Source organism: Stomoxys calcitrans, chromosome 1 (assembly GCF_963082655.1).
Source record: "Stomoxys calcitrans chromosome 1, idStoCalc2.1, whole genome shotgun sequence".
NCBI lineage: Eukaryota > Metazoa > Arthropoda > Insecta > Diptera > Muscidae > Stomoxys > Stomoxys calcitrans.
Window position 1 is genome coordinate 84,239,817 of NC_081552.1, and position 7,462 is coordinate 84,247,278.

At 35.7% G+C, this 7,462-nt stretch overlaps 1 long non-coding RNA gene across 3 annotated transcripts; it reads right to left on the minus strand.

Annotated features, from left to right (window-relative positions):
• Positions 1-3,399: 3,399 nt before the first annotated feature.
• LOC106094661 (uncharacterized) lies at positions 3,400-5,546 on the minus strand. 3 transcript variants are annotated; one of them, XR_001222599.2, is made up of 6 exons: positions 5,205-5,546; positions 4,392-4,519; positions 4,282-4,335; positions 3,918-4,102; positions 3,699-3,839; positions 3,400-3,464 (listed from the first exon to the last, which is right to left on the minus strand). It is a non-coding gene; the product is annotated as an uncharacterized LOC106094661 (long non-coding RNA). The 3 variants fall into 3 exon arrangements; XR_001222598.2 differs by lacking the exon at positions 3,400-3,464 and adding an exon at positions 3,480-3,558; XR_001222597.2 differs by lacking the exon at positions 3,400-3,464 and having other exon boundaries at positions 3,565-3,839; positions 5,205-5,542.
• Between the last annotated feature and the right edge of the window lie 1,916 nt (positions 5,547-7,462).

Here is a 7,462-nt window from a genome sequence, read left to right on the forward strand (position 1 = left end):
TAATATTAGTTGCGAAAATACAAGTCTTATCGATGTGTTTTTATACCCTCCACCATAAGATGGGGGGTATACTAATTTCGTCATTCTGTTTGTAACTACTCGAAATATTCGTCTGAGACCCCATAAAGTATATATATTCTTGATCGTCGTGAAATTTTATGTCGATCTAGCCATGTCCGTCCGTCTGTCCGTCCGTCCGTCCGTCCGTCCGTCCGTCCGTCCGTCTGTCTGTCGAAAGCACGCTAACTTTCGAAGGAGTAAAGCTAGCCGCTTGAAATTTTGCACAAATACTTCTTATTATTGTAGGTCGGTTGGTATTGTAAATGGGCCATATCGGTCCATGTTTTGATATAGCTGCCATATAAACCGATCTTGGGTCTTGACTTCTTGAGCCTCTAGAGTGCGCAATTCTTATTCGATTGGAATGAAATTTTGCACGACGTGTTTTGCTATGATATCCAACAACTGTGCCAAGTATGGTTCAAATCGGTCTATAACCTGATATAGCTGCCATATAAACCGATCTTGGGTCTTGACTTCTTGAGCCTCTAGAGTGCACAATTCTTATTCGATTGGAATGAAATTTTGCACGACGTGTTTTGCTATGATATCCAACAACTGTGCCAAGTATGGTTCAAATCGGTCTATAACCTGATATAGCTGCCATATAAACCGATCATGGGCCTTGACTACTTGAACCTCTAGAGTGCGCAAATCTTTTCCGATTGGAATGAAATTTTGCACGACGTGTTTTGTTATTATATCCAACAACTGTGCCTAGTATGGTTCAAATCGGTCCATAACCTGATATAGCTGCCATATAAACCGATCTGGGGTCTTGACTTCTTGAGCCTCTAGAGTGCGCAATTCTTATCAGATTGAAATGAAATTTTGCACGACGTGTTTTGTTATTATATCCAACAACTGTGCCAGGTATGGTTCAAATCGGTCCATAACCTGATATAGCTGCCATATAAACCGATCTTGGACCTTGACTTCTTGAGCCTCTAGAGTACGCAATTCTTATCCGATTGGAATGGAATTTCGCACGACGTGTTTTGTTATTATACCCAACAACTGTGCCAAGTATGGTTTAAATCGGTTCATAACCTGATATAGCTGCCATATAAACCGATCTTGGGTCTTGACTTCTTGAGCCTCTAGAGGGCGCAATTCTTATCCGATTTGAATGAATTTTTGCACGAAGTATTTCGTTATGATATCCAACAACTGTGCCAAGTATGGTTGAAATCGGTTCATAACCTGATATAGCTGTCATATAAACAGATCTGGGGATTTGACTTCTTGAGCTTCTAGCTTCAATTCCTATCCGATTTATCTGAAATTTTGCATGACGTATTTTATTTTTACTTTCAACAACTGTGTCAAATGAGGTTCAAATCGGTTCATAACCTGATATAGCTGCCATATAAACCGATCTGGGATCTTGACCCCTAGAGGTCGCAATTATTATCCGATATGCCTGAAATTTTCTACGATGGATCCTCTCATGACCATTAACAAACGTGTTTATTATGGTCTGAATCGTTCTATAGCCCGATACAGATCCCATATAAATCGTTCTCTCTATTTTACTCGTGAGCCCCAATGGGCGCAATTCTTATACGAATTGGCTGAAATTTTACACAGGTCTCCAACATAATATAATTTAATTGTGGTCCGAACCGGACCATATCTTGATATCGTTTTAATAGCAGAGCAACTCTTTTCTTATATCCTTTTTTGCCTAAGAAGAGATGCCGGGAAAAGAACTCGACAAATGCGATCCATGGTGGAGGGTATATAAGATTCGGCCCGGCCGAACTTAGCACGCTTTTACTTGTTATATATTAGAAAACTCTTAGCTTTGCTTGTTTGTTTTTATACCCACCACCGTAGAATGGGGGTATATTCATTTTGTCATTCCATTTGCAACACATCGAAATATCCATTTCCGGCCCTATAAAGTATAAATATTCTTAATCATGTCCGTCCGTCAGTCCGTCTGTTTGTTGAAATCACGCTACAGTCTTTAAAAATAGAGATATTGAGCTGAAATTTTGCCCAAGTTCTTAAGCAGGTTAAGTTCAAAGATGGGCTATATCGGACTATATCTTGATATAGCCCCCATATAGACCAATCCAAGCCGATTTAAGTTTTTAGGCTCATAAAAGCCACATTTATTATCCGATTTTGCTGAAATTTGGGACAGTGAGTTTCTTCAATTTGACCCTGATCGGTTCAGATTTGGATATATGGGTTGCCCAAAAAGTAATTGCGGATTTTTCATATAGTTGGCTTTGACAAATTTTTTCACAGCTTGTGACTCTGTAATTGCATTCTTTCTTCTGTCAGTTATCAGCTGTTACTTTTAGCTTGCTTTAGAAAAAAAGTGTAAAAAAAGTATATTTGATTAAAGTTCATTCTAAGTTTTATTAAACATGCATTTACTTTCTTTTAAAAAATCCGCAATTACTTTTTGGGCAACCCAATAGCTGCCATATAGGCCGAACTTTCGATTTAAGGATTTGGGCCCATGAAAGGCGCATTTATTGCCCGATGTCGACGAAATTTGGGACAGTGAGTTAAGTTATGCCCTTTGACATACTTCTGCAATATGGTACAGGTCGGTACAGATTTGGATATAGCTACCATATAGAGCGATCTTTCGGTTTTAGGTTTTGGGGCCATAAAAGGCGCATTTATTGTCCGATTTCGCTGATATTTGGGACAGTGCGTTGTGTTAGACTCTTCGAAATTTTTCTGCAACTTAACCCAAATCGGTGCAGATTTGGATATAGCTGCCATGTAGACCGATCTCTCTTGGCCCCATAAAAGGCACATTTATAATCCGATTTTACTGAAATTTGGCACAGTGACTTATGTTAGGCTTTTCGACATCTGTGTCGTATATGGTTCAGATCGGTTTATTTTTAGATATACCCAGCAAAAACTCATATTACCGGGTAAGTCAGTGGGTAACCCGAAACAAGTTTCTGTAACCACTTACTAGTAGGTATACCCGCAGTAATACTTTAACATGGGCATGTCCTCAAAAGAAAGTACTTCAGAGTAAACACACCACCAGATGACAAATAATGAAATCTTCGTACAAATACTGAAGTGTTAAAAATAATGGCATACCTCTAAATATACCAAAGTATGGAAAATAATAGTTTCAATTTAATAATATTTATTGCTTTCAAATAATGGCATACCCGCAAACATACTAAATGTTGCAAAATAATGAATTACTTCCAAATGTACTGAATCACCTAAATAATGACTCCCATTCAGTAATACTTACTTTTCAAAAATAATGAATTTTTTATGGGATATAATTAATTGAAATCATTTTATTTTTTTTTAACACAGTTAATTTCTGTACGAATTAAATATATTCAAATAAGATCTAGTATTTTTTTTACTAACAGAAAGAATTAAAATTGTCTTTGCTTTTAAAACTAAAAATGATTTACGTGAAAAACAAATTATAAGGTATTTACAGTAGCGTGAAAAAATTTGTACCAAAGTAAGTTTCAGAATGATAAAGGCAAGCTTACATTAATTATATATTTGACCGAATTTGTTTTATCATGTTTTGCCAATATTTAAATTTCATATAGTTTTGTTTATAAATCGAGTCGAATTATTAAATTTGTAATTTAAAAATCATGCTCACAATTATTTATACTTACTTTCAATAACGTCCATTAGGTTTCTGTAGTTTTTTAGGGCTTTTTTTCTTGTGGTAACCGTAGAAATTATAATCAAGAATTAAATCTTGATTTATTATGGCCGTCAACCCCTTTACAATACCTTTTCCGGCAAGGAGAGATCTTATAGAATTTATGTGAAAATATTATTTTAACAAATTTAATATTTTACTTTCATAATAATATATTATATATACATACAATTGGTAAATTATTTTCGTCATTAATTAGATCATCCATTGCCTTTAAATTTTTTTCTGTCTTTATTGGGAATTTTGATAAGAAATCCGAGGACATACTGAGGGACGATTTGACAATCGAATTTAAGGTGATATTCTTTTCCGCTAATAGATTGCTGATTATTTTATTGTGATTTGTCATGGTCTCTGTTTAACAAAAGATACAAAAATAAATTAAAATAAAATAAAGTAAAATAAAATAAAATGGAATAAAATAAAATGAAATAAAATAAAGTAAAATAAAATAAAGTAAAATAAATCGACTAAATAAATATACCCCCATCCTACGGTGGTGGGTATAGAAAAGATAGATTTTAAATACTTACCTAAAATCATATTATTCCGTGCTTCATCTTTTTCTTCCTTTTGCAAAATGAAATCTGTAAACAAAACATAATTAGTACACAAATAATTTTTTGCACGCATTTAATCATACCTTTAATTTTTTTAACCTCTGTTTGTAAATTTTCCAATTTTTCATCAATTGTGGGCGAGGATTTTGACAGTTTTTGGTTCTTTGGGGCGCTTATTTTGTGTTGGAGTTACTCAACGCACGTGATGTATCTGTGGAATAAGAACAAACCCATTTTGAATAAGAATAAGAACAAACTTTCGCAATGATGTTTTTGAAAAGATAGGTTTGCTCCCCTTCGTAATCACAATCAGCAAAAGCTATATCCAGTTCTAAAAAATTTAAAGAAATCTTATAAAAGTTTTGTAATTGTTTAAATGCCATAGCCTTAAATTTGGATTCATTTATAATTTTGGTCATTTCCAAAAACTTTTTTTTAATTTTTTGCATCTGGTGCACTAATCCAATGTGGACGTACGTTCCGGGAGAAACAGTTCTCTCCGTGCAAGGACATTTTGTCCCAATAATCCCCTTACGGATAGGGGTACGTCCAAATTTTCCGATTTCAAAATACTTTGAGTGCATTTAACTGTATGTTTGTTTTCCAAAAACCATATCTTTAGCTTTTCGGACAATGAGTTTTCGCTATATTGTGGCAATGTGTGTTCATTCCCGGAAATAGGAACATCGGACATTTCAACACATTCATCATTTAAGCAATTTCGGGCAGTTAAAATATCAGATGTTGGTAAAGAACATGTCGTGGAGGTGGCAGGTTCCACAGCTTCCACAGGATTCGGACCGGGTGCCTCCAAAAGCTTCATAATTCTCTCCCTTTCTAATTTAACTTTAAGACTATATTGCCGCTTACCAATCATCTTTAATGTGTAAACTTACCTGTTTGTTTTTTTGTTGTTTTTGCTTTCAAATAACGATACACAACTTAAAATAAAGCTTAAAGATTTAATTTTTTCACAAACACACGCGTTTCTAGATTGCTTATAGTCAAACAAAGCGGGCACGCATGCTTGATACCGTCGGCGTTCTCTGCGATTGTTGTAGGCGACCAACTCTTTCTAAGCAACACAACGGATACGCCGATGAAAAACACATTGATTAATTATAGGCCTTACACGCGATGAAACCAAAAGTTGTCGAAACAGACATGCATCTGTCAATGCATTGTTACCCAACATTGAAAATTTCACAAACATTAAACTCAATAGTCTGTTTAAATTAAAAATTTTAATAATTTACTTCAATTTTTTCATAACAATATTAAGATAGTTTTACACTTTGCATCCCATCATCAAACAATGTCAAAATCACATAAAACAAGTAAAAGCGTGCTAAGTTCGGCCGGGCCGAATCTTATATACCCTCCACCATGGATCGCATTTGTCGAGTTCTTTTCCCGGCATCTCTTTTTAGACAAAAAAGGATATAAGAAAAAAATTGCTCTGCTATTAAAACGATATCAAGATATGGTCCGGTTCGGACCACAATTAAATTATATGTTGGAGACCTGTGTAAAATTTCAGCCAATTCGTATAAGAATTGCGCCCATTGGGGCTCACGAAGTAAAATAGAGAGAACGATTTATATGGGATCTGTATCGGGTTATAGACCGATTCAGACCATAATAAACACGTTTGTTGATGGTCATGAGAGGATCCGTCGTACAAATTTCAGGCATATGGGATAATAATTGCGACCTCTAGGGGTCAAGAAGTCAAGATCCCAGATCGGTTTATATGGCAGCTATATCAGGTTATGAACCGATTTGAACCTTATTTGACACAGTTGTTGAAAGTAAAAATAAAATACGTCATGCAAAATTTCAGCCAAATCGGATAGGAAATGCGCCCTCTAGAAGCTCAAGAAGTCAAATCCCCAGATCTGTTTATATGACAGCTATATCAGGTTATGAACCGATTTCAACCATACTTGGCACAGTTGTTAAATATCATAACGAAATACTTCATGCAAAAATTCATTCAAATCGGATAAGAATTGTGCCCTCTAGAGGCTCAAGAAGTCAAGACCCAAGATCGGTTTATATGGCAGCTATATCAGGTTATAGACCGATTTCAACCATATTTGGCACAGTTGTTGGGTATCGTAACGAAACACGTCGTGCAAAATTCCATTCCAATCGGATAAGAATTGCGCCCTCTAGAGGCTCAAGAAGTCAAGACCCAAGATCGGTTTATATGGCAACTATATCCGGTTATAGACGGATTTGAACCATACTTGGCACAGTTGTTGGATATAATAACAAAACACGTGGTGCAAAATTTCATTTCAATCGGATAAGAATTGCGCACTCTAGAGGCTCAAAAAGTCAAGACCCAAGATCGGTTTATATGGCAGCTATATCAGGTTATGAACCGATTTGAGCTATACTTGGCACAGTTGTTGGATATCATAGCAAAACACGTCGTGCAAAAGTTCATTCTGATCGGATAAGAATTGCGCACGCTAGAGGCTCAAGAAGTCAAGACCCAAGGTCGGTTTATATGGCAGCTATATCAGGTTATGTACCGATTTGAACCATACTTGGCACAGTTATTGGATATCATAACAAAACACGTTGTGCAAAATTTTATTCCAATCGGATAAGAATTGCGCACTCTAGAGGCTCAAGAAGTCAAGACCCAAGATCGGTTTATATGGCAGCTATATCAAAACATGGACCGATATGGCCCATTTACAATACCAACCGACCTACACTAATAAGAAGTATTTGTGCAAAATTTCAAGCGGCTATCTTTACTCCTTCGGAAGTTAGCGTGCTTTCGACAGACAGACGGACGGACGGACAGACGGACGGACATGGCTAGATCGACATAAAATGTCGCGACGATCAAGAATATATATACTTTATGGGGTCTCAGACGAATATTTCGAGTAGTTACAAACAGAATGACGAAATTAGTATACCCCCCATCTTATGGTGGAGGGTATAAAAATACTGAGATTGTAATATAAGAATTTTGTAATTTTAAAGTTTTTTTGTAAATCAGATAAAAAGTAATTGGCAGAAATATATGTATTTTGCATTCGACCATTTCTGCCACAGCTTTTTAAATGTTGCCAACGAAACGTAATAAAAATCTTACGAAAATAGTAATTTACTTATAAAGGGTGATTTT